The following is a 20,276-nucleotide window of genomic DNA, read 5'->3' as shown; positions in this document are numbered from 1 at the left end:
ACTCACAGCAGATTTCATTGTGGAGGTGATCTGCTATCAAATCTCATCATGGAAGTGATCACATCATGATACAACTGCCAAACTACATCAAAACTGTGAAACCACTGAGAATCATGGCCCGTCCAAGTTGACACACAACCTTAATGATCACACAAACTTACTTCCCTTTTTTTTTGGGTGGTGGTTTAATCTTCTGCAATTCCATGCTTGCTTTTCTTAATGATGCAACCTGTTTACCATGAGTGAGTCACTCCTTCTTTTCATTTTCTTTCTAATCCCACTCCTCTTCCTTCTCCTTCTTCTCTTCCTTTTTTACGCCTTATTCACTGTTTGTTGCTCATATGCAAAGGAAAAGGATAATTATCTTGATGAAGTTTGTACATTAGGACATCCATCCATAATATGACCTTAACCTGGAAAAAATACTTTACAGGTGATCCAGGGGCAAAAAGGAAGTTTTGGGGTGAAGAAAAGACTAAGCTTTCTGGAAAGAAAAGATGGCATGGGACATAGGAAAAGGCTATTGTTTATTTCTTCCAAATAATTTGGCCCGTCCAAGAAACGAAGACTATGTGAAAACTGGGAGAGTATATAATTGCTTTTCATGAGGAATCTGTGGATTTCTCATCTTTTCTACCTTATGAATATATGAGGTGTAATTGATGGTGGATCACACAAAATCGTTTTGGATTGGTTTGTGTGTCAATCCACAAGGAAGTTAGAGAAAAAGTCTAAGCAAAATACCCAGGAAGTTAGCATTTCGATGACACAAGCATCCCTCCAAGCTATTTTGGCTCTCTTCTCCCTACTTGAAGAAGCTTGGAAGTCTCCAAACTGCACTTCAGACATCGGGGCCAACAAACTTGGCCCACCTGCATATCAGGTGACTCTTCTACTTGTTGGTAGAGGATCAACTTGTTAAAACTGATGTTATGAATGGCTGATAATAAAATATTTTCCTGATGTTAAAAGCTGGTGTCTTTGACAAGGGGAGCTCCTGTTTGAGCTTGCAAAGTTTTCTCCCTTGAGCAGCACCATTTTATCTTTGAGACAGAAAAGGTCTGAACATACCAACCTATGGCGTTCCCTCTCAGGCTGTCATCTGCTCTCCTTTATTGCAGAGTGTAGTTCCTGGCTTGTATTTCTCCACCCTTGCCTGTCATTATTCTCAATGACTTAGACCAGTGAGCCCTTGAAGAAATATGTGACTTCTGATCATCTCACAGTTTATTAATTCTAAATAATTATTTTCAGGTGACATTTGATATCTTTTTCGAAGGTTGTTAAATTTCCTTCCAATTGCAAAGTTAAAAATTTGAAAACAGAAACTGAATGTGCCCTAGTAACTCTTTCACTTTCAGGTTCAGGATACTTCTTTAGTGTATTGGTCACATGGCCTGATGTATAGACTTCTGATTCCAGATCAGAAGATCGAAGTTTCCAGTCCATATTTGGTCCTTTGTTTGTTGTTAGGCAAGAAGTGGAAGCTTCTTGAATTGACTTCCAGTGGTTGGTTGTACACTTGTTGCTGGAGGGGTGGGGTGGAGTTTGGGGTGTGTCTCTTCTCACAGGTCAATAAACAAACGAAAAACTCAAACGAAATCCTTTGCCATTGAGGTTGAGTCGGTTCCATAAAGATTAAACCTGTTGCGGTCCAGTGCATTCCCACTCATAGTGACCCTATAGGACAGAGTAGAACTGCCCCATAGGGTTTCTAAGGCTGAAAATCTTTATGGAAGCCAATTGCCCCATCCTTCTCCAACAGAATGGCTGGTGGGTTCCACCACAAAGCGCTTAAACACTGCATCACCATGGCTCCTCAAAGATCAGTAGTTAACATTAAAGAGTTTTCAAAACCAAAAATGGGCCGAGTCTCAAGAAGACAGTGAGCAAACCTATGTACCCACTAATTGTTATCATACTAGATTTGGTCAATAACTTGCATTATGTCACTTGCAGTAACCACTAAAACTACTGTATAAAGAGTTGTTATGACCATTAGAGTGGCCCTGGTTTTCCTGACTCACACAGTCTTGCTCTAGGGCTGGTAAGATGGTGGCCAAGAAAAAGATGTGAGGAGCAGAAGAGCCCACCGTAAGAGATGGAAAAATTTTCTCTGGAGAATGCTAGGTTTCAAATGGCTTCTAAGGAAAAGTTAGAAGTACGTGTGTGTGTGGTGGTGATTCGGTTATTAAGCCTGAGCCTGCCCTTGAAATCTGGACCCTCACACAAAGCCTGTTGTGCATCTACTGGGCTATCCTAACTCAGGGATTCAACTTTTCCTGACAATTACTGTCAACCACTCCCCGGTGAAAACCCTGGTGGCTTAGTGTTTAAGAGCTAAGGCTGCTAACAAAAAGGTCAGCAGTTTGAATTCATCGGCTGCTTTTTGGCAGCTCTATGTTGCAGTTCTACTTTGTCCTATACGGTGGCTATGAGTCGGAATCGACTAGAGAGCAACATGTTTGGTTTTCTGGTTTTATCCTTTAACCATTCTTTCTGTTATTTGCCTTGCTTTGTAAGCAAAATGCACTAATATTTGAGAAACTCGAGGCCAAATCTTCAGGTAGATCCCCCTTTTACATTCACCATTGCTCCCTACCACCACCAATGGAATTTCTGTCAGTTCTCTCAGAAGTCCCTAGGATCGGAGCTTTTGAACTGCAAACAAAACAACCTCTTGTGTGCCCTCCAAAGTGTGCAGTTTGTATAACCTGTGTCTGGAAGACCAGTTCTGAACTCTCATAGCCAGAGTTTCGGATGAAAGGAGCTGGAGTTTTCTGCAGAATAAGTGATCTCAGCCCACATTCCTCAGAGAGAGCCTTCTTAAAAAAAAAAAAAAAAAAAATTTTTTTTTTTTTTTTTTTACTACCTGTGAAATTAAAGGAAGCACAAGAGTGAGGGAGAGCTCAGGAATGTTCTGTCTCTTTGGTGGTCCAGAATCCTTTGCATCCACGGAGATCCAGGTCCAAGCCCTCTTCCACCCACTTCTCTTCTTTTTTCTTATCTGTGCAGCAGCCATCTATGTTCGTTCCCAGCATCTGCAGCCTCCCTTTCTTCATCAGTGGACTCATCACTCTGCCCTCCTACCTATCTTTCCCCTCCCACTCTCTTTGTGTCTACTGCCCCTCTTTCTGGGTGAAGTTTCCCCAGGTTCCTTATTCCCCATTTAGTTTCTAGGCCTGTGATTCCCAAGCCTACTTGATGGTAAGAATTACTTGGGGATAATTCTAAACTATATAAATTTATGCCCCACCTTATTTCAATCCAGTCACGAACTGGGAAGTGGACCTAGGAATCCACATTTTTTAATGTTCTCAGGCTATTATTCTCAGGCTTTGGTGCCACTGAAATCCACCCTATAGCATATACGACTGTTATGTCTTTGTGTAGGAGGATAATTAGTGTTATTATATTACCTTTTAATATCTTTATGCCCCTGGCTTTACAGTTCTGAAGGCTCATAGTCCAAATATAAGGTGTCAAAAAACTTATTGCCATCAAGTTGATTCTGACTCATAGTTGACTCATAATGACCCTATAGGACAGAGTAGAACTGCCCCATGGTGTTTCCAAGGCTGTAATCCTTACAGAGGGAAACTTGATGGCACAGTGTTTAAGACTTTGGCGGCTTGATGGAACCTACTAGCAGCTCAGCTAGAGAAAGATGTGGCAGTTTGCTTCCATAAATACTTCAAGCCTTGGAAACCCTGTGGGGCAGTCCTACTCTCTCTTATAGGGTCACTGTGAGTCAGAATCGACTTGTCTCCAATGGGTGGTTTAATCTTTATGGGAGCAGAGTGACACATCTTTCTGACCGCACTGGCTGCTTGGTTCCAACCACTGACCTTCTGGTTAGAAGCTGAGCACTTAACAACTGTGACAGCAGGCTCTAGGGGAAGATCCTTTTTAATTTCTTCCAAGTTGTGGTAAACCCAAGTGTCCCTTGGTTCATACCTGTAGCATAACTCCATAGCCATCTTTCCTCTGTATGTGTCTCTGTCTTTTCCCCTCTTTTACAAGGACACCACTCAGATGGGATTAGGACCCACACTAATCCAACATGAAGTCATGTCAAGTTAGCTGATCACATTCCAAACAACCTATTTCCAAACAAGATCACTTTCACGGATACTGGGAGTTAGAGCTTCAACATCTCTTTTGGGAGAGGGGACACAGTTAAATCCATAACACAGCTGTATGTATATACCATAGATTATTCAAAGAGTTCCCAATTCATGGACATGTGGTATATTTTTAGACTTCTTCTATTATAAAATTTAAAAGATTAGCCATGGTCTTATTTTATTTTGCATTTTTACCTATGTGTGTTTGGAAGTGATTGCTAAAAAAAGTCTTGCAGATGTGAGGATAAATGCAAATATTGGTAGCTACAGCTGTGTAAGTTTTGAATCTGTGCATATCATATAGTAGAAGCTCAATGAACATATGTTGGAGAAAAGGAACTGGCATAATTTAATGTAAAAACTTACATGAAAAGTTACTTAGGCCTATCACTTTTCTTTTTGGAGTGAGAATTCTGCAGCCACAACTGCTTTTGTTCAATAGCATCAGAACTTACAGTACAATAAGTGAGGTAGAGAATTTAGGGGTGGGGGGATGGAGAGGATATTGGTTTTCCATGGAGAGGAAAACACTAAGGTCTTATTAGGACTTGAACCCAGGATCTGTTATTTACATGACAAGACTTCTAAACAACTAAGCCATAGAGCTAATACAAATGTGTGGCTTAGTACTGTTTTTGACCTGTCTAATTAGATGCTTGCTACAAAATCTACACGATCCATATCAGTTTACAATGAGAACATGGGCAAAAACAGGAAGACGTTTTGCTTAGTCACATGTGCTGTAGAAGTAATAAAGCAGGAAAGGTTTCGATCTGCTTGAGTGTCAGAACCAATCACTCAATTAGTCCAAAGGTAACCTTCAGTAAAGTCGAGGTAGCCCGATTGTTCCAAATGAGATATAGGTTTCGAAAAACAAACTTCTCTGTCTTTGGGCTTCATCTTTCGTAATTTAGATTCTTCGTTAGGATGATCTAAGTGAGGGTCTCTAACAAAGGAATTCCAGTGAGACTCAGACTGCCAAGTGATGGTCACTTGCACTTACATCAAGCAGTGATTTGGAGGGAACGGGACGGAAGGGAAGAGAAGGCTGGGAGGGTTGAATTTAGCTATTGAATCCTCCCCAAAATCGTAGCTCCCTTAAATCCCACAATGCCAAAACTCAGCGCTATAATGACTCCAATCAGAAAATCAGAGGTGTAGAGCCTCTTGGGAGAAGGGGGGAGGCAAAGAGGGGCCTGCTGGCCACACTGGGTTCCTGGATCCAGGTACATTCCTCCTACAGTGAAGAACCCTATGGCTCCAGCGAAACCCCGCAGTGTCTTCTACTCACCTAAGGCTGGTTTGATACACAGTAGGTCATTCAACGGCAAAGGAAGTAAAGTCTTCTGCTCTCTAACCCGGCCCTTGCACACAGCAGTGACCCCCGCTCTGGTCCCCTGTTGGATCCCCTACCACCCAGATGCTCAGAAGGTGGGGTCGGGTAGCAGTGAACCTGACCTCAGGTCTGTGCCTGGGAGAAGGTGACACTTGCGATTGTAGAAGGGCCTTGGAAGTCGAGGTGAGGCTACAGGGCCCCGGTTCCCTAGGACACGCGGGGACTGAAACACCTAAGCGGAGGAGTAGGGGAGGCTGACAGGGGAGGGGAGATCCAGGGACCTCTCCCAGGTTGAGTTAATGGGATGAGAGCTGGCAGGTTGGGTCCTCTCAGGTCATGGGGAAGACGCCAAGGCACGCGTCAATTGCCAACTGACACAGGCTCTCAGATCTGGGAAATAAGACCGTCGACACTTGCATCAAAAACTGGAAGATCTGCTGCCAACAAGAAAACTGTCTAACAAACCCATATATTTACACACAACACACACACTCACACACAACCGTGACTGGATTTCCAGGTGGGTAAGGCAGGAGCTCCTCTATTCTCTGGTTGGGGACATAAAGAATAACTTCCCGAGGCCCACACCGGACACCCAGATGCAGCTGAGAAGAGACTTCACCTCAGCCTGGTCACGGTCCGGGCGCCTTGTCAGCCATGTCATTTTTAATAATTTTCTGAAAGTGATTCTTTTCTCCTGGAACTTAATGTTTTTTTTTTTTTTTTCTTTTTGCCTGTCTTTGCACTTTGTGATATCCAGGTATCATAAAGACACAGCAAAGGAGGCGAACTCAAGTCTAGTGTCCCTGCTTGACCAACCAAAGATCAAACTCGTCGCCGGTGTAAAAAATGTTAAAGTCTCATCCTTGGCTCTCCCCCAACCCTCTCAGTCCCCTAGTTCCTCCTTGTACAGCAAACCTAGTCTCTCGGGGGTATTATTTCCTCCATTTTTTAAATACAAATAAGGAAATTGCAAACCCTTCTAGGGCATTTTGGGTTTTTCACATCAGGTTTGTTGCAATGATTTCCAAATCAATACAGAAAGAGCTGTTTCTTTGCTTGATAGCATAGAATTCGTTTTATGGATATGTCATAATATATACCTTGGTGCAGTAAGTAATATTTTGTATCTGACATGTCAAGTGGACATGAGTACTTTCTATGCATGGACTTGCTAGAGCAGTCTACGTGATGTACCATGCTAATTCTGATGGATTTTGCCTAATATACATTCCTGCCAGCATGCCACAATGGTCTGGTTTCCCACACTATTGCCACCACTTTGTGTTAATACATTAATGTCCATAACAATAATAGCAACTATTATTGCATTCTATTAGATTGATACTGACTCATGGTGACCCCATATGTTGCAGAGTAGAAGTGTTCCACAGGTTTTTTTTTTGTTTTTTTGGATTTAAGGTTCATGGAGTTAGATCCTCAGGCCTTTCTTCTTCAGTGCCACCATGTTGGTCCAAATCATTAACCTTTTGGTTACTAGTTGAATGCAAACTGTTTTTGTCACCAAAGGACCTTTATGTCGACATAAAACAAACAAAAAATCCAAACTAGTTGCAGTCAAGGGGATTCCTTGGGTTAATGACACTTTCAGATATAAACATAGAGTAAACAAGACATTGTTAGTCCACCTGGAATTATTTGGTCTTATGGAGCCACCCAGAATTTGGAAAATAAATAGTTCCACTTGTAATTGATGTAGCAAAATGGAAAGTTCAGATAAATGATGTTGGGCTAACTGGGTAGTCATCAAGGAATATAAAGTTTATATCAATATGTCATTTATGATACTTAAATAAAGAAGAAATACATATAAAATTAAAAGGCAAAAATGAAAAACAAAACCAAATATAATTACTGGAAAGTTTACATAACTTTGGGCAGAAAACCAATTCTTACACAATACTTAGACACAATGAAACCTCGACATAACTCAGTACAATAAAAAAAAATTCTGTCTGAATACACCTCCATTCTTTTAAAAAAAAAAAAGCTGAGACAAAATTAAACAACAACAACCAAACACCCAAACAAAAAACATGCAAGAAGACTGAAAAAAAAGAAAATAGAATAAATTGTGGAGAAAATATTTGTAATTTCTCTACTACACAATAGAAAAGTATTAGTTTCCTTAATATGTACTGTGCAATAGAATAGCTTTGGAAAGTGTGAAATGTGGAAAAAATAATAGATTCCTATTGGCTTATTTGTCCCTGAGTGGAGCAAACTGTTAATTGGCTGGGCTGTTAAGCAGAAGAATGGAAGTTGGAGTCCACCCATAGGCACCTCAGAAGAAAAGCCTGGTAATCTACTTCCAATATATCAGCCATCAAAATCCCTATGGAATACTCCCTTCCAAACACCATGTCCAATGATTCTGCTATACACAGCATTGGAAAGTGAGACGAGTTGTTCATTTGACTTAGCATTAGGTAATGAAATGAATCTGGCATTGAGACGGACTTTGATTTTTACCAATGGGCTTATACTCTGAAAAGAAGTGCTGTGTGACATGATTCCATCTTCAGATTAAGCAAGAAAGCCAGAGCGGAAGGACCACCGCCGATTCTCCAGTCTAACGGAGCAGAGCCACATTTCCGCAGTGGCTTCTGGTAGAGGAAAAAGGAGGAGAAACTGAAACCCAGCCCACAGGCCCTGCTTGCTTTATTTTGGGGTGGGGGTGGGGGGCGGTGGGAGGGGGGCCTTTTTCAGAGGATCTGTGTAATTAAAATCTTCGCAGTAGGTAGAACTTCGTATTCATTGGTGTTTTAAACTAGAAACTTCCAACCCAGCTATTCCAAGCACAGAACTTATGAAGAAAAGACCGCCGTAAAAAAAGAAAAAGAAAACTCTGTGGAGCGCAGTTCAACTCTGATACAAGTGGAGTCTCCATGAGTCAGAGATGACTCCATGGCAACTGTGTACTGGCTTGCTTACGCAAATAATATTTGCTGCAGGTAACCCCAGACTAATAGAGTTGCCTGGATAGGCAGAATCCAGTGCAGGCGGAATGTGGAGGGGAGGTGGTGGAAGGGAAGGTTTTCACTGTGTATAAAGTCTTAGGTGTTTGCAATTTGGAAATATATATTTGTTTCAATATAAACATTTTAAAAACCATGAAGATTTACCACTTGGACACGAAATACTGTTCTTAGATATAAAGAATAGTCAGAAACGACAATAGTCTCATTTTCTTTAAAAGGCCGCAATTGATCTTGGCTTACTCTTAAGGAGATAAATGCGTTGCTTTTGTTCTCCAAGGGCGCCCTAGTTGAGAGCTGAGCTGCCAAACCAAGGTTGAAATTCAACCCCCAGTCGTTGGAAACATTACGGGGCAGATTCATATAGGCTCGCTATGAGTCGGAAGCCACTGGATCCCAAGGGATTGGATTTTTGATAATTCCGTTCACTGACGGATCCATTTTACTCCATTTTACAATAGAACTGGCAGGGGTGGGATTCGAACCCTGCTTTCATAGAGACTGGCGCCTTACTCCAGCGCCTTAGACCGCTTGACCACGCTACCGTGCACTTTTGCATGCTTCATATCAGTATGTTTGCCATGATAGACGATTGTCTTCCACCACGTTTTACATTTCCTAGATTTCTACACAGTAATAGTCAAAACTAAAATATATTGGAAATTTATTACGTGCCATGCACCGTCCTTACATTTATTGTCATTCAGTCCTATAAACTGCCTCAATGATAGGTACTGTTACTAAGATCTCCATTTTCCTGATGAAGACTATGAGGCACAGAGATAAAAAAAACTAACCTGATGAATGTCACCCAGCTGTAACTGATGTTTAAAGCGGTAGTGGAAAATTTCACTGTGTTGTATATTTACTTAAAAAAAACCCACCGCTTAGTCGGTGGCAAAATCCTGAAATAATTTTGATCGAGGCTATGTGACAAACTGAGAGCAACAGCAAACATGTATAATGTAGCACCAATTCCTTTTGGAGCATGGAGACCTATGGTAAAACAAACAAACGAACAAAAACAGGGAAGCCGTTGTCATCCAGTCGACCTTACAGGACAGAGTGGGACTGGCCAAAGGGTTCCCAAGGAGGAGCTGATGGACTCGAACTGCCAGGCTTCTGGTTACTAACCCAACTATCAACCCCTGTGCAACCAGGGCTCCACTGGCGGATTGTGGTATATGAGAGTCTAATATTTCAGTAATTTCACTGATGCTTGAAATGTTTCCAATTGAGAATTTACCAAAAGGAATTTAAGCGCGTACGTTCTTAGCACAGTAGGCAGCGGGTCAGTCTCATAAGCTGAAGGTCATGAGTTGGAGCCTCAGAGAGGGCACAAAGGTTTTTCTTGTCACTTCTAAATTAAACTCTCTTGAAAAAGAAAGGTAGTAGGACGGAAAATTTTAGCACTCATCAAGTTGTTTAGTACAAAACGCAGATTCCAGAAGCAACACCCAGTAATCTTGAGTGATGTGATTATAGTAGGGTGCGGGATCTGTAATTTTTAACACTTTGCCAAGGAATCCTTACAAAACTTTTTGAATTTCTTTTGGTATCCAGACAGTTTTTCAATACGCTGACTACAGTACAACCTAATACCAAACTCTCGTTTAGTTGCCTATTGCTACTGTAGCAAATTATCACAAATTCAATGGCTTCAAAAAACACAGATTTATTATTTTCAATTTTGGAGATCAGAAGCCTGAAATGGGTCCTAGGGAACTAAACTCAAAATATTGGCAGAGTTGTGTTGTTCCTGGAGACTATGGTGCAGAATTCATTCCTTGTGCTTCCTAGCATCTGAGAATACCTACATTCTTTGGTTCATGGCTGCATCAGGCTGATCTCTGCTTCTGTTGTCTCATTTCCTTTTCTGACTCTTGGCCACCTGTCTGCCTCTTATATGGGTCTTGTGATTACATTGGGTCAAACCAGCAAATGCAGAAAATTTTTTCCATGGAAAGATCCCTAACTTAATCAAGTCTGCAAAATACCTTTTTTCCATGTAAGGTAACATATTCAAAGCTTTTGGATATTAGGACAAGGATAGTTTTAGGGGGACATAACTACACATGCTACTGTCTTCCCTCTGGTCTACAAAGATTCACAACTGTCCCACATGTAAAAACATTCACTTCATCTCGGCATCCCCCCAGATCTCAACCCATTACCGTATCAACTCCCAGACCAAAATTCTCATCAGCTGGAAAGTCCTGTGACCTTTACAGTTAGTTGTTAATAGTTTTAACCACTGTGCCAGGCCTGGAGACCCTAGGGAGTAACTCTTGCCAGTTTTTATGAATCAGAATGGACTCATCAGGAAATGGTAGCTTTAGACACTTTTTACTGATTTTGGCACATGCAATCGAATTGTATATATCCATGTTTTGATCATCCTCTCCTTATCTACACGTTCCTTGGGTCGTTATGAGTCCAAATGGACTGGCCGCAATGAGTTTGGTTTGGTTTTGAGGTCTTCCACGAAGTCTTAGCAGACATTTTGTACACTTTATATAAAATTAAAAACAAAGAAAAGGAACTGAAATTCAGTGAGAAAAACAAGGAACTAATGGGGTAAGAAATTCCATTATGCTATATGCTTTTGCACTTATTATTCATTTCTACTCTGATATTAAGTTTTGTGTGTGAGGGCGGAGATGAATGTTTTTAATCACAACAAATGTGAAAGAAGTTCTGTAGAAAAAGAATCACTACAATATATGAGCAAGGCTTCTGCGTGGTGCAAAGGGTTTCGGCTGGGTAACCAACAGTAATGGAAAGGTTGGCAGTTGGAACTCACTCAGCTGCGCCGTGGAAGAAAAGTTCTAGCCACCTACTTCCTTAAAAATTGTGTCTTGCTATGAAGATGATTCCGACTCAAAGCAAGCCATGCTTTGGCTATCGTCTCAACGGAAGAAGACGGCTAGGCCTTTACTACCACTGGAACTAACAATCTAGGCTAGCAGTCAAATGCAATTGCGCCCCTTGGCTTCCTGCAAAGAGGAACGCACTACCTTGGAGTCCATACAGATTCATAGCTGTAACCTTTATAGAGGTAGACTGCCAAATTCTTCCCCTGCAAAGCGCAGTGGTGGGTGCCAGCTGAATATCTTTTGGTTAAGAGCTGAGCGCTTAACCACTGTGCCACCAGGATTCCCCATAAAGATTGAAGCCTAGGAAACTCTATTGGGCAGGTCTCTTCTGTTTACACGTGGGATCTCTATGAGTGGAAATCAACCTAGATGGCAACGGGAATACAACATCCAGCACCAAAAGGGAATTTCTTACCTTCCCCCATTCCAGTTTCGTGTTTTCCTTCTATTTCACACAGTGAGAGCCCTGGTTTCCAACAACGTCAATGTATGTACTCATTTACTCAAGCCGAAATCTTACAGGAAGTAATGTCAGAATTGCTACACCCATAGCACTATTTAAAAAACAAAAACAAAACTCAGTTACGTAGAGTTTAATATTTGTTTGTGATTCTTTTTGTCTTACAATGAGGGTAAAGCATTCTGTAAAACATTTTCTTGAATTAGTTCTCTCTTTTTTCTCCAATGTGGATAAGTTTTTTTCCTGGAATACGTTAGATTTAATTGTTTCCGTTCTTATTCATATTTAGAGCGTTATCATACACACACTTGACTTAGTTTTATTTATTTGCCTGTGTGAAATATTAATATGTTTCCAATAGTCAAAAGAATACAGAAAGTTACATTCAGACAAGTTACAAAAGAATGTTATATCCCGGGACTCAGTCAGGTGATGGAAGGAGTGGAAGCAAGTTCCGGGCAGTCTGGTGGAAGACTACTGATCAGGAACAATGCCTTTCTTTCTAGCACTAAGGTATCCTTCTCTTGGTGTATCCGTGTCTGAGAGAGTGCAGTGTAGGGAGTATGGAAACAGCGAAATTGAACATAAGGTAATTTTGTCTCGACAACAGTCCTTCAAGACTAGGAGAACAGCTATGATGATTCCTCCGAAATGGCTTTTTACTGGGGTATAGCTCAGTGGAAGAGCGCACGCTTAGCAAGCACGAGGCTCTCGGTTCCATCCCCAGTCTCTCCAATTTCCTTTCCTCTCAAAGCGCATTGATAGATCTTCTTAGTCTCAGAAACTTAATTCTTTCTTAATCTGACTTGTTTTGGCCTTGGTGTTTCTTTCTTAATTGACTTGTGGGACACTGGTGTTCAGGTACAGTTACTTGATATCATTCTTATTCATACATTCTCTCCAAGCACTCTCATTACTCACCATTACATGGGCCACCAGCTGCATGTCCCAAAGATTAAGCAGACTGTTTAAGACAATGTGGGGAAAAGTTGAGCAGAAAGAGGCTAGAAAATCTGAAAGAAGAAAAACCTGCTCCAGTGCTTGGGAAATATCATTGTTCCTTCTTTGGGATGGACAACACAATTCTGAAATAATGTTAGGTGAAGAAGAATTCATTCCTGCAAAAGAGGAGAGCCATTTTCTCATCTCATTTTGTCCTCTGAGATGTTCTAAGACATTGAGAAGTAGATGTTCAACCCAGATATGCGCCGGGGATGCAAAGACTCACCACCGTGTCTTGCCTACCTCTCATTCACAGTCATGGATATGGAGCAGAAAGAAGCCATCAAAGTGCATAGCAACTTCTTTGTCTACCTGACCTGAATGAACCCAGTGTCTGAGTGTGGTTGGGAGAGTCCCATCTTTGAAGAAGCTGTGAAAGGAGAAACGGAGTATAACCCCTAAGCACTCAAGAGTCAAAAGAGGAGAGAATATTCACAGTAACCCAAAGACCTTGGGTAAGGTCTGCATCGTTTCAGGACAGTTGCCACATCCTTATTGAATGGTTCTAGTTTCCCTGTAAATATTTTTCATTATTGAACTGAGAATAAAAATAACCTTGATGAATCAATGTGAATTTGATCATGTAATCTAGAACACGAACTAAAAGGTTTTTTGTATTTTGACCTAAACCAGCAGAAAATCCTGTAGAGAGATCTTGTAGAGGAAGACCTTGTAAAGGAAGGCTTGAAGGTGAGAAAAGGCCATTTTATCCATAGGAAAGAGGGGATTGATTATGATAGAGGAGGTGAAAATCCTAGAGACTGGAGATCCTTCATAATGCATCATCACCTTTTCTCTTCTTTCTAAAAGCTGCAACTATCCTCCTCCTGCCATTCTATCACAGGCCATCCCTAAGCCAAATTTGAGGTCACCTACTTGACTTCCAAAGGACTCATGTATATTACCTTCGCAATGTACGTGAATTAAGTGGATTTTGAGTTATAACAACCTTATCCATTGGGCTTCCCAAAATGATGGATTTGAACTGCTGACCTTTGGTTAGCAGCCAACTCTTAACCTCTGACACTAGGGTCCATACCTATGCTAAAGAAAAAACAAAGTTGCCTTTGAATCTACTCCGACTTATAGGGATCCTATAGGATAGAGTAGAACTGCCCCATAAAGTTTCAATGGATCGACTAATGATTCAAACTGCGGACCTTCTGGTTAGCAGCCTGAATGCTTAACCACTGCACCACCAGGGCAGGACTGAGGAAAAGGTGGCTGAGTATGCAGTAATTATTGGTTGTACAGAGTCTCTGACTTGCTGTGGTTCAGTCCCCCTCTTTAGACTCCTTCTGAGCTAAGAGCAGTATGTGAAGTGTAGAGGAGCCAGATACAATTTTTTAGGAAAATGTTCATTTTCAGTAGATTTCATCTAAGTGTAGAAATACGTGGAACTAACAAAGAGGGATTTGATTTTTTTCCTCTTTGCATTTCAAGGAAAATCTAGCAAATTTCCCCAGTCACAGTGGTGATTAATCTCAAAGCTGTTGGCTCATCATGATATTACTCTCAACAATGCTCCTGCCACATCCATGCACAGACATTGGGAAACCTCTGTTGGAGCGATTTCCTCATTCATTCCAGAGGCCAATTCTGAAAGATGAGCTGTCATCGAATGGAGTATGTTTATTAATTTTCCATCCTCCTCTTTATTTTTAGTCACGCCTTGGCCTGTTTTCAGACCACAGCACTCTTGCACATACACTAGGTATCTTCTGGCTTCTCAGTCTTCCTAACCTTGTTTCCCAAATGTACATTAGAGTTACAAATGAATAATACTAATTTTACTTCCTTGTTTAGCTGATGGAGTCCCCGGATTTTGCAGATGGTTAACAAGTTGGTCTGATAACCAAAACGCTGGAGATTGGAGTCCACCCAGAGGGCATGGGAAGAACGGCTGTGCCATCTATATCTGAAGAAGATCAGCCTTTGATAGTCGTATGGAGGACAATTGTACTCTGATATACATAGGGTCACCATTTATCAGAATTAGTTGAGAAAAGCAACTTTTTTTTTAAAGCTTATAATGGAAAACTATAAATATAGAAAGCAGGCTTTATTAAGATTAACATGTTAAAGTAACAAATTATAAAAATAAATGATAAGGAGCCAGGGCCAAGATGGCAGAGTAGTCAGACGCTTCAGGTGATTCCTTTTACAACAAAGACACAAAAAAACAAGTTAAATAATTATGTATATGACAACGTAGGAGCCCTGAATATCAAAGGCCAAGTTGGAAAATGGACTCAGCTACATGGGGATGGAGAGGTGGTTCAGAAGCTGCGAAGAGTTGCCAGAGCTGAATTGCCAGAAACCCTCAGGCACCATTCCCTGGAGGGGCACTGCGGGGCTGGAAGTAGTGTTCCCGAGGTGGTCTCCTCAAGGAGAGACAGCAAGCTGCACAACCCACTCACACGTCCAGAACCAGAGAAGAATGGTGCTCTGGGCAAGAGCTAAGTACTTGGGTATATTTTACAGTGCCCTCAGCCCGCAAGCCGACTTCAGTGGCTGTCCTTTTCCCTGAGCCCGAGGTAAGGCCTGTTGTGTGTTCTGAGTCATTCTCCCAGCCTTGCAGAAGGAATAAATTCACAATTGGGGGAAATGATTATCTGCCAGCTCCACTTAAGCCGGGGAGCTCAGGACAAAAGGGGCTCCTGTCCAGGCACAAATGGTCCACGGACTTTGAATACCTTTCACCCCTGCAAGGACCTGTGTGGGCCCATTTCAGGAGAATAGGCCCTTGTTGGCAGACTGCAACTGTTTCTGCTGTGTGGTGGAGAGTTGGGTGTTTGATGTTTGACACTACTTTGCCTATTATACAGGGTCCTCACCTACACACATCCAGGGCCAAAGGACTGGAGGCTCCACCCAGGTCACCTGGCCACCCACAACAGTGGTCCAAGGATAAGTGGTACATCCCAGTCCTTAAAAAAAAAGCATTGTGGGCCCATGGTCCACCTGCAGAGCCCACCCACCTGTGCACTGTTGGGAACAGCAATGAGCTTTCCTCACAGATATTGAGGGACTGTTGTCAGCCCCCTGCCTTGTTCAGAGTGTGACCCCCTGCTGCAACCAGATACATAAGACAAAGTCTCGTCATTCTAGTTTCTAAGGAGCATTCTGTTTGTAATTCTACCAGACATATTTGTTCATTCTTCTCTCAGTCTCTGGTATATTCAATATTCTTCACCAAAAGCATAATTCAAAGGCGTAAATTCGTTTTTGGTCTTCCCAATTCACCGTCCAGCTTATGCATGCATATGAGATAATTGAAAATACCATGGCTTGGGTCAGGCACACCTTAGTCCTCACAGTGACAGCTTTGCTTTTTAACACTTTAAAGAGGTCTTTTGAGGAGATTTGCCCAATGCAATATGTTCTTTGATTTCTTGACTGTTGCTTCCATGGGTGTTAATCATGCCTCTAAGTGAAATGAAATCCTTGACAACTTCAATCATTTCTCCTTTTATTATGATGTTGCCATTGGTCCAGTTGTGAGGACTTTTGCTTTCTTTATGTTGAGGTTTAATTCATACTGGAGGATGTAGTTTCTGATCTTTATAAGTAAGTGCTTCAAGTCCTCCTCATTTTCAGCAAGGAAAATTGTGTCATCTGCAGATCACAATTTCTAAATGACTCTTTCTGTGGTCCTGATGGTGCCTTCTTCTTCAAATTGTCCAGCTTCTCAGATTATTTGCTTAGCATACAGATTGAACAAGTATGGTGAAAGAATACAACCCTGACACGTAATTTTTATGATTTTATACCACACAGTATTCCCTTGTTCTGTTCAACTGACTTCCTTTTTGTCTGTGTACAGGATCCTCAAGAGCACGAGTAAGTGTTCTGGAATTCCCATTCTTTGAAATGTTATCTGTAATTTGTTATGATCCACACAGTTGACTGCCTTTGCATAGCCAGTAAAACACAGATAAACACCTTTCTGGTATTCTCTGAGTTCAGCCAAGATCCATCTGACACCAGCAATGATATCTCTGGTTCCATGTTCTGTTCTGAATCTGGCTTGAATTTCTGGCAGTTCCTCATCAGTACACTGCTACAAGCACTTTTGAATTCTCTTCAGCAAATTTTGCTTGTGAGTGATATTAATGACACTGTTCGATAATTTCCACATTCTCTTGGGTCACTTTTCTTTGGAATGAGCACAAATATGGATCTTTTCTAGTCAGATGGCCAGGTAGCTGTCTTTCAAATTTTTTGGTGTAGATGACAGCACCTCCAGCACAGCATCCATTTGTTCAAACATCTCAACTGGTATTCCATCTATTCCTTGAGCCTTGTTTTTTGCCAATGACTTGAGTGCAGCTTGGACTTGTTCCTTCGGTACCATCATTTCTTGATCCTATGCTACCTCCTGCAATGGTAGAACATAGACCAATTCTCTTTGGCACAGTGATTCTGTGAATGCCTCCATCTACTTTTGATTCTTCCTACTTTGTTTATAATTTCCCCCATAGAATCCTACAACGTTGCAACTCATAACTTGAATTTTTTTTTTTTCTGTTTCCTTTAGCTTGAGAAATACCAAGTGTGTTCTTTCCTTTGGTTTTCTAACTCCAGGTCTTTGCATATTTCATTTTCATACTTTACTTTGTCTTCTCAAGCCTCTCTTCAAAATCTTCTTTTCAGCTCTTTGACTTCATTATTTCTTCCATTCCCCTTAACTACTCAACTTTTAAGAGCAAGTTTCAGAGTCTCTTCTGATTCCATTTTCATCTTTTCTTTCTTTCCTGTCTTTAATGGCATTTTGTTTTCTTCATGTATGATGTCCTTGATGTCATCTGACAAGTCATCTAGTCTTCTTGAGTCACTAGTGTTCAATTCATGAAATCTCTTGAGATGGTCTCGAAATTCAGGAGGAATATACTCAAGTTCATGTTTGGCTCTGGTGGCCGTGTTTTAATTTTCCTCACCTTCTAGTTGAACTTGGAAAGGAGTAATTGATGGTCTGTTGTGTTGTCAGCTCCTGGTCTTGTTCTGACCCTTCATATTGAGCTTCTCCATCACAATTTGCACGGATGCAGTTGGTTTGATTCCTGTGTATTCCATCCGTTGTGGTCCATGTGTATAGTTGCCCTTTATGTTGTTGAAAAAAGGTATTTCCAATGAATCTATCAGTAATCTTGAAAAATTCTATCATTTGATCTCCACTAATATTTTTTTTTTTAGATAAATTTGACTAGTTACTATCCACCAGGGTGGTATAGCTCAGTGGTAGAGTGCGTACTTCGCATGTATGAGGCTGTGGGTTCCATCCCTGACATCTCCACCCTTTTTCTCTCATTCAACACTACCTAAATCCAATCCCGAAGTTATACACATTTATTTCTCCTAATATTTTCATACTATTCCTGCACATATAGAAAGTAAAAGCATAACCCGGTAGATTGCCTTGAATTCTCTTCCATTCGTAGGCTGTGAGCCTCTACCTCCACTTAGGTGACTGTGACAATGGAAGTAAGACCTTCAGAAAGGGGGGAAAAGAAGAACTGGATCTCAACAGAATCACTTCAAACACCAAAACAAAAGCATGCACGTTTACAGGCAGTTTACCTTGGCTCCCATTTGTATTACTATTAAGAGACAGAAAGAGAGAAAAAGAGGTGAGGAAGGACATTGCCAACAGTTTTCTTTAGTGTTTTGTGTTTTCTGGGTCAAAAGTCTGAGCAGAGGCAGAGGAGCCCATCTTATGCTCACCGATTTCTCTATGTGTGTTCTGTCTAAATATGAGAGATAGATGGCTGTAAGTTCCAAGTCTTTTTAGGTGAAGGAGTGGCTTGGATCCTGGACAAGGGAACGAAGACTGTAAGGGAATTAGAAGCCTTCCTAATATGCAAGGATAAAAAATAACTAGAATCAGCACATTCCCAACTGATACTCCATAATACCAGTTTTCCTCTATTTTCTCACTCATTCCATTTTTCTTCTTATTTCAATCTTTAAATAAAACATTTACTGGAAACCGCAGTTAACATCAAAAGGAGGTACACGTATGTGAAGAAGCAGGGAAAGGTTTTTCTGTCAAAAAGGGAAATAGATACATGTAGTTTCCGACTTACATCGTATTTGAATTATAATGAACAATCTTACCACCTGTCCTTCTTTTTTTTGTACATCTTGTCATCAGTAATATCTCCTATGTACCTGTTATTTATGTTATCATTCTCATACCAAGCCCGCAATATAAATAAAGATCAAATTTTTCAAATTACTCCATCCTGTAGGGTCGCTATGAGTCAGAATTGACTTGAAGGCAGGGGATTTGGTTTTGGTTTTTTGGTTTGCTCTGGAAGCTGGTGAACGGGAATTGAGCTGTTCGGTGGCATGGTTATGATTATGTTGTAGGAAGAGCCCCCTGGTGGCTAGGAGCAGTATGGTTTTCTGGGGGCAAGGACTGGAAACTGAGAGTAGCTAGGGTGAGAGCTCTGAGGGCCTGGGCTGTTTGGTTATACAATTTATTTAGTAAACCTTATTGAGCACCTACTATGTGCCATGCCTTGTTTAGGCAATTGGAGTGTATATTCACATGGGTGAACAAAAAAAATAGTGGTAATATTTTTTTCCAGAGGGGTTGATCGATACGCAAATAAATCACAGCATTTGCTGTTTGTAATTATGACAAACAGCTTTTTTTTTTTAATTGTCTTAAGTATTATATGTAAAAAAAAATTTCCATTTTAAGGTGTTTTACATGTACAGTTTAGTGACACTGATCATGCTTATTATGTTGCTCAACCATCTATCCATTTTAAAATTTTCCCATCACCCTTTAACGAGAAGCTCAGTATCCCCTCTGCAGTGAGTCTTCCACCCACCCCGGTAACCACTGATAAACTTAGGTCTCTATACACTTGCCCGTTGTAGATATTTCGTATAAGTGAGGTCAGAATAATTCTCTCATGGCAAACTTTTGAGGAAACTCAAGAGGACAAGAAAAGCTTATTGTATTTACTTCTATTTTTCCTTACCATACTCTTTCTTCCTTCCTGATATTCCAAAATTCCATCCTTTATTATTTCCTTCATTTCTGGAAAACATACTTTAACCGTTCTTTTAGGGTAGTTCTTCTGGTGGCAAACTCTCTCAACTTTCCTCTCACTGAGAATGTCTTGATTTCTCCTTCATTCCAAAAGAATTTTTTGTTTTTTCTGGATTGACAGTTCTTGTCTTTCAGCACTTGAAAAATGTGCCTCTTCATTCTGGCCTCCGTGGTTTCTGATGAGATATCCACTCTCATTCAAATTATTTTTTTCCCAAAAAGTAAGGTGCCATTTCTCTCACTCCTTTCAAGGTCTCTTTTTGTTTAGCTTTGCTTTTAGAGTTCAGAAGTTTTGATTAGGTTTCCAATCACCACCCTCACTGCCATTCAACTGACAGGTGCTTTTCCTCCAAAAACCACATAAAAACCCAAATCTCTAGGTCAGCAGACTATAGAGTTTCAGACTTAGG

This window comes from Loxodonta africana, chromosome 1, assembly GCF_030014295.1.
Source record: "Loxodonta africana isolate mLoxAfr1 chromosome 1, mLoxAfr1.hap2, whole genome shotgun sequence".
In the NCBI taxonomy this organism is placed as follows: Eukaryota; Metazoa; Chordata; class Mammalia; order Proboscidea; family Elephantidae; genus Loxodonta; species Loxodonta africana.
Note: the sequence above shows the minus strand (reverse complement) of the source record.